Below are 7,196 nucleotides of genomic sequence, written 5' to 3' on the forward strand. Positions count from 1 at the left end.
CTAGACGGACCTTTGTTAGCAAAGAAATGTCTCTGCTTTTGAATATGCTATCTAGGTTGGTCATAACTTTCTTTCCAAAGAGTAAGCGTCTTTTAATTTCATGGCTGCAGTCATTAAGAAGCAATAACGCCTCAGCCTCCTTTCCCTCTGCCACTGATATCCTGTAATATAGTCTGCCTCTGTAAATCTGCTTCTTACATTTTATATAAGTGGAATCACACAATGTTTGTTTCTCCAATCCTTTTTTTTTTTAATTAATTAGTTAATTTTGCTGTATCGAGTCTTAGTTGTGGCACAGGGATCTCTCATTGCACTGTCTCTACTCTTCATTGCAGTGTGGGGTCTCAGTTGCTCCTCTGCATGTGGGATGTTAGTCCCCAATCAGGGATTGAACCAGAGTCCCCTGCATTGCAAGGTGGATTGTTAACCACTGGATCACCAAGGAAGTCCCCTATCCCTTTTTCCTACCTAGCAACTTAATCTTCAGTTCAACTCAGTTCAGGCACTCAGTAATGCCCAACTCTTTGTGACCTCATGTACAGCAGCATGCCAGGGTTCCCTGTCCATCAACTCCCTGACCTTGCTCAAACTCATGTCCTTTAAGTTGGTGATGCCATCCCCTTCTCCTCCTGCCCTCAATCTTTCCCAGCATCAGGGTACATTTGATAAGCCAGTTCTTCATATCAGGTGGCCAAACTATTGCAGTTTCAGTTTCAGCATCAGCCTTTCCAATGAATATTCAAGACTGATTTCTTTTAGGATTGACTGGTTGGATCTCCTTGCAGTTCAAGGGATTCTCAAGAATCTTCTCCAACACCACAGTATAAAAGCATCAGTTCTTTGGTGCTCAGTTTTCTTTATAGTCCAACTCTCACATCCCTACACGACAACTGGAAAAACCATAGATTTGACTAGATGGACAATTGTCAGTAAAATAATGTCTCTAATTTTTAATATGCTGTCAAGGTTGGTCATAGCTTTTCTTCCAAGGAGCAGGCATCTTTTAATTTCATGGCTGCAGTCTTTATCTACAGAGATTTGGGAGCCCCCCAAAATAAAAGTGTCTCACCATTTCCATTGTTTCCCCATCTATTTGCCATGAAGTGATGGGACTGGATGCCATGATATTAGTCTTTTTAATGTTGAGTCTTAAGCCAGCTTTTTCACTCACTTCTTTCATTTTAATCAAAAGGCTCTTTAGCTTCTCTTCACTTTCTGCCATAAGGGTGGTGTCATCTGCATATCTGAGGTTATTGATATTCCTCCCAGCAATCTTGATTTCAGCTTGTGCTTCAGCCAGCCCAGCATTTCCCATGATGTACTCTGCATATAGGTTAAATAAGCAGGGTGACAATATACAATCTTGACATACTCCTTTTCCTATTTGGAACCAGTCTGTTGTTCCATCTCTGATTCTGACTGTTGCTTCTTGACCTGAATACAGATTACTCACGAGGCAGAAAACATGGTCTGGTATTCCCATCTCTTGAAACATTTTCCTCAGTTTTTTTTGTGATCTACACAGTCAAAGGCTTTGGCATAGTCAATAAAGCAGAAGCAGATGCTTTTATGGAATTCTCTTGCCTTTTCTATGATCCAACAGATGTTGGGATTTTGAACATCTGGAAGTACATCGTATATGTACTGTTGAAGCCTGGTGTCAAGAATTTTTAACATTACTTTGCTAGTGTGTGAGATGAGTGCAATTGTATGGCCGTTTGAACTTTCTTTGGCATTTCCCTTCTTTGGGATTGGAATGAAAACTAACTTTTTCCAATCCTGCTGAGAATTCCAAATTTGCTGGCATATTGAATGCAACACTTTCATAGTATCATCTTTTAGGATTTGAAATAGCTCAACTGGAATTACACCGCCTCCACTAGCTTTGTTCATAGTGATGCTTCCTAAGGCCCACTTGACTTCACATTCCAGGATGTCGGGCTCTAGGTGAGTGATCACAACATCATGATTATCTTTGCCATGAATATATTTTTTATATAGTCTTTCTGTGTATTCTTGCCACATCTTCTTAATCTCTTCTTCTTCTGTTAGGTCCATACCATTTCTGTCCTTTATTGAGCCCATTTTTGCATGAAATGTTCCCTTGGTATCTCTAATTTTCTTAAAGAGATCTCTAGTCTTTCTCCTTCTATGGTTCTCCTCTATTTCTTTGCATTGATCACTGAGGAAGGCTTTCTTATCACTCCTTGTTATTCTTTGGAACTCTCCATTCAAATGGGCATTGATTTCCTTTTCTCCTTCATCTTTTGCTTCTCTTCTTTTTCAGTTACTTGTAAGGCTTCATCAGACAACCATTTTGCCTTCTTGCATTTCTTTTTCTTGGGGACGGTCTTGATTTCTGCCTCCTACACAATATCGTGAATCTGCATCCATAGTTCATCAGGCACTCTGTCTATCAGATCTAATCCCTTGAATCTGTTTCCCACTTCCACTGTATAATCATAAGGGATTTGATTTAGGTCATACCTGAGTGGCCTAGTGGTTTTCCCTACTTTTTTCAACTTAAGTCTGAATTTAGCAATAAGGATTTCATGATCTGAGCCATAGTCAGCTCCCGGTCTTGTTTTTGCTGACTATATAAAGCTTATCCATCTTTGGCTGCAAAGAATATAATCAATCTGATTTTGGTGTTGGACATCTGGCGATATCCATGTGTAGAGTCTTCTCTTCTGTTGTTGGAAGAGGGTGTTTGCTATGACCTGTGTGTTCTCTTGGCCAAATCCTGTTAGCCTTTGCCCTGCTTCATGTTTTACTTCAAGGCCAAATTTGCCTGTTACTCCTAATACTTCTTGACCTCCTACTTTTTGCATTCTAGTCCCCTATGATGAAAAGTACATATATATATAATATCATATATTCAGTTTAAGGTCTGTTTATTTCTCCTCTCATCTCCTACAGTTTTTGGCTTATGAATATGCTTGCTTTGTCATTGAATTATATATATATATATATATATATATATATATATACACACACACACACATAAATATATATATGTTAATAACAGTCATAACTTTATTATGCATTCTTGTTTTGTAATATATTAATAGTATTTTTTTCTGTAGGATTTTAATGTTTATATTAATGTCTGGACATATTATTCACCAAATTCTTGTGTATTTACTTATAAAATCAAAATTAAGTGTTAACATTTTTCATTACCCAAACTATGTGATTATGTAAGTAACCAAGAGCCAACACATCTCAAAATCTAAAATTAGAACAACAAAGATAAAAATCAAAGGTGAGTTGATGCTTGAATGTGATCAAGTAAATTACCATCTTTGAACATTTGTTTCCGTATTCCTGAAAGAGAGAAGAAATTACTAATTGACCAAAAAAAAGCACAAACTAAAAGTTGAGAATTATTATTTTTTTTTATTCTATGGACTTAAACCTAGAAAATAAGGGGCTTCCCTGGTGGCTCAGATAGTAAAGAATTCACTTCTAATGCAGGAGACCTGAGTTCTATCCCTATGTCAGGAAGATCCCTTGGAGGAGGAAATGGCTACCCACTCCAATATTCTTGCCTGGAGAATCCAATGGACAGAGGAGCCTGGTGGGCTACAGCCCATGGGGTCACAAAAGTGTGGGACACGACTGAGAGACTACGCACAACACAAACCTGGAAGACAACGTCTCAGTTAGATCAGAGAAACTGCTCTGAAAAGGGAAAGGAGGAGTCAGAATGCATATGCATTTTGCAACAAAAACCAGGTAGTCAGACTGCGGGGAGCTGCCCGTGAGAACGGGGTCCTTTATCTAAAGGACACAGCTCTGGGAGCTGCCTCAGTCCTTGAGGGTTTGCTTGCAAACATAGCTCTCTGTCCCACCACCCCAGAGACTAGGTGACTATTTACTGCAGACACCTGGAGTTCTGGACAAACTTCTCATGCACAGGGAAATGTTATCTGGTGTAAGAGATAATAACAGGATGCCATTCCCATGCTCTCAAGATTTCTTGTGACTTTTTGTAAGATGTATAGGTCAACTAAGAAAAATGCTAACTGTCTTGTCTTTCTCATGCTCTCCTGTATAAATATAAGATGCTGAATAAAGTTGTGGTCAGACTGTGTCCCTTAGTGGAGACATGTCTGATCCTCTCGACCCCATCTTTGTTGTAGAATTCTTTTGCTGTAGTTTTCTTTCTCAGCCACACCATGCACATTCTCGGGACCTGATAGACTTTGCTGGCTGGCACCGGCAGGTGGCACCCGAACAGGGACTCGAGAATTGGAGTGCAAAGACAGCCGCTGCCTGCCAAGATTGAAGTAAGTAAAGAGGAATTCCTAATTAATTAAAGTAAAGGGCAGGGAGTGTTATTGTCGAGAGTAATACATCATGGGACAAGGCAATAGCTGCCAGTTATTTGTACATATGTTGAAAACTATGTTAAAAGGTAGGGTAATTCATGTAAATAAGTTACAGCTAGAGAAGTTTTTACTTTTTATAGAAGATGTTTGTCCTTGGTTTCCAGAAGAAGGAACAGTTAGTCTGGAAACTTGAAAGAAAGTAGGAAAACAATTACAGACATATTATTCCTTACATGGTCCCAATCGTGTCCCTGTGGATGCTTTCTCTTTGTGGATTCTCATAAGAGACTGTCTGAATCCTGAACATGAGGGACATAAGATTCAAATGGCCCTCAGGGATTCCACAGAACCCAAAGTTGCAGAGCCTTCCGCCCCTCCGCCTGAGCTGTGCCTGAGGGAACAGCTTGTAAGGCTGGAGGGAATGATGATGTGTTAAGCTCTGATGAACAGGAAGAGTTAAATGAACAAGTGGCTCTGTACCATAGAGAGAATATGCCTTGGGAGATGATGGTTAGCATGCAAACCCCCTCAGGAAAAGGAGAATTAAAGCATTCAGGGCTTTCCGAAGAACAGCTGGAGAATTTAATTCAGAAGATTGTTATAGCAGTAAAAAAGGATGCACAGGGAGACTCCCACTCCAGCCAGCCTGTGCCTCCAGCATATCCTCCCTCGGTTCTTGCTGGGCTCGACCCACCTCCGCCTTTTGTAGAACCGCGGGAGCTTATATCTATCCCTGCTTCTTTGCCCAGTGAAAACATAAAAATTAGAAGTGAGATATTATTATCTCCTCTTCAACAAGCGATTAAGTGAGCTAATGAAGAAGGAGAATGTATTCCCAGGTTTTCAGGAATCTATCCAGTATTTGAAAATGCTCAACAGCAAAGGTATTATGAACTGTTGCCCTTTAAGCAACTAAAAGAGTTAAAAACGGCTTGTGCACAATATGGCCAACTGTGCCGTTTACTCAGGCTATTATAGAGGCTTTAGGAAATCAAAATCTGCCACCTAATGATTGGAAACAGGTTGCTTCGGCTTGTTTATCTGGAGGAGATTATTTACTATGGAAATCTGAGTTTGCTGAGCAGTGTGGGATCACAGCCGAATCAATTGGTGACAGGGACTGAACACCACTTATGAAATGATGGTGGGAGAGGGGGATTATCAAGACACTAATAATTGACTTAATTATTTGCTGGAGCCTACCCTCAGATTAGTGCTGCGGCTCTAAGAGCATGGAAAAAACTTCCAAATTCTGATAAAAAGACTGAAGATTTATCTAAAATTCTCCAGGGGCCAGATAAACCATATCAGGATTTTGTTGCCCACCTGCTTGAGGCAATTAGTAAAATGAAAGGGGATGAGCAGGCGGGAATGGTGTTGGCTAAACAGCTTGCTTATGAGAATGCCAATTCGGCTTGTCAAGCTGCCCTGAGACCTTACAGAAAAAAGGGAGGCTTATCCGATTATGTACTGATTTGTGCCGATATCGGCCCTTCGTACGTTCAAGGCATAACTTTGGCAGCGGCATTACAGGGAAAGACAGTCAAAGAAGTACTGTATCAGCAACAAAAGTGGGATAAGGGATAAAATTTTGCAATTTGCTCACTATCACCAATTTCTCTTTCCAAAAATCGTTGTTTCTCAGCCCCTTGCCGATGCCCTAACTGTATTTACTGATGGCTCTTCTAATGGAATAGCTAGTCTGATTATACAAGACAATACTGCCGCCTGGCATACTAATTATAAGTCTGCTCAAGAAGTAGAACTATTTGCCATTTTTCAGGCTTTATTACAAATCTCTGTTCCATTTAATTTATATTATGACAGTCAATATATCATAAGAGCCTTAAACACTATTGAAACTGTTCCATTTATTGGTACTCTGAATTCTACTATCCAAACTCTTTTTCGTGATATACAACATTTAATTTGTTCCAGAGTTAATAAATGCTATTTTGGTCATATTTGTGCTCACTCTGGACTTCCTAGACCTTTAGCACGAGGCAATGCTTTGGCTGACGAAGCTACACGTATGATATTTCCTTCATTGGAACAAATGGCAAAAACTTCCCAAAGCTTGCACCATCAAAACAGCCATAGCTTGAGACTTCAATTTGGCATTACTCGAGAAGCTACCAGACAGATTGTTAAGCAGTGTCAAACATGTTCTCAATTTTTTAGTGTCCCCCATTATGGAGTTAATCCCAGAGGATTGTTGCCAAACGACATATGGCAAATGGATGTTACCCATATTCCTGAATTTGGTAAACAAAAATTTGTTCATGTTACTATTGACACCTTCTCTGACTTTTTACATGCCTCTCTACAATCCAGAGAAGCTAGCAAACATTGTATAGCTCATTGCATTAAATGTTTTGCTGTTATGGGAACCCCTAAAACCATGAAAACAGACAATGGTCCAGGATACACTGGAAAAAATTTTCAACTATTTTGTACACAATTGTCTATCTCACATAAAACAGGTATCCCTTATAATCCTCAAGGTCAAGGAATCATTGAACGGGCACATCAAACTCTCAAACATCAATTGCAAAAACTAAAGAAGGGGGAATTGTATGTCAGTACCCCCTCCAAGTCTCTAAACCATGCTTTATTTGTTCTAAATTTTTTTACAATTGGATATATGTGGCCGTTCAGCAGCACAGCGATTTTGGAACTTTGATGTGCAAACAATAAGACCTAAAGTCTTTTGGAAAGACCCACTTGTGGGAAAATGGTATGGACCAGGTCCTGTAATAATTTGGGGACAAGGGCATGTTTGTGTTTTCCCACAGGATGCCGAAGTGCCCCACTGGCTGCCGGAAAGGTTGGTACACACAGCGGAGACGATCTCTAGTAAAC

The 7,196-nt window shown here is 39.9% G+C and overlaps 1 pseudogene; it reads left to right on the plus strand.

Annotated features, from left to right (window-relative positions):
- Positions 1-4,362: 4,362 nt before the first annotated feature.
- On the plus strand, positions 4,363-5,921 carry LOC129654144 (endogenous retrovirus group K member 7 Gag polyprotein-like; annotated as a pseudogene).
- The last annotated feature ends 1,275 nt before the right edge of the window (positions 5,922-7,196 follow it).

This window comes from Bubalus kerabau, chromosome 1 (assembly GCF_029407905.1).
Source record: "Bubalus kerabau isolate K-KA32 ecotype Philippines breed swamp buffalo chromosome 1, PCC_UOA_SB_1v2, whole genome shotgun sequence".
NCBI lineage: Eukaryota > Metazoa > Chordata > Mammalia > Artiodactyla > Bovidae > Bubalus > Bubalus kerabau.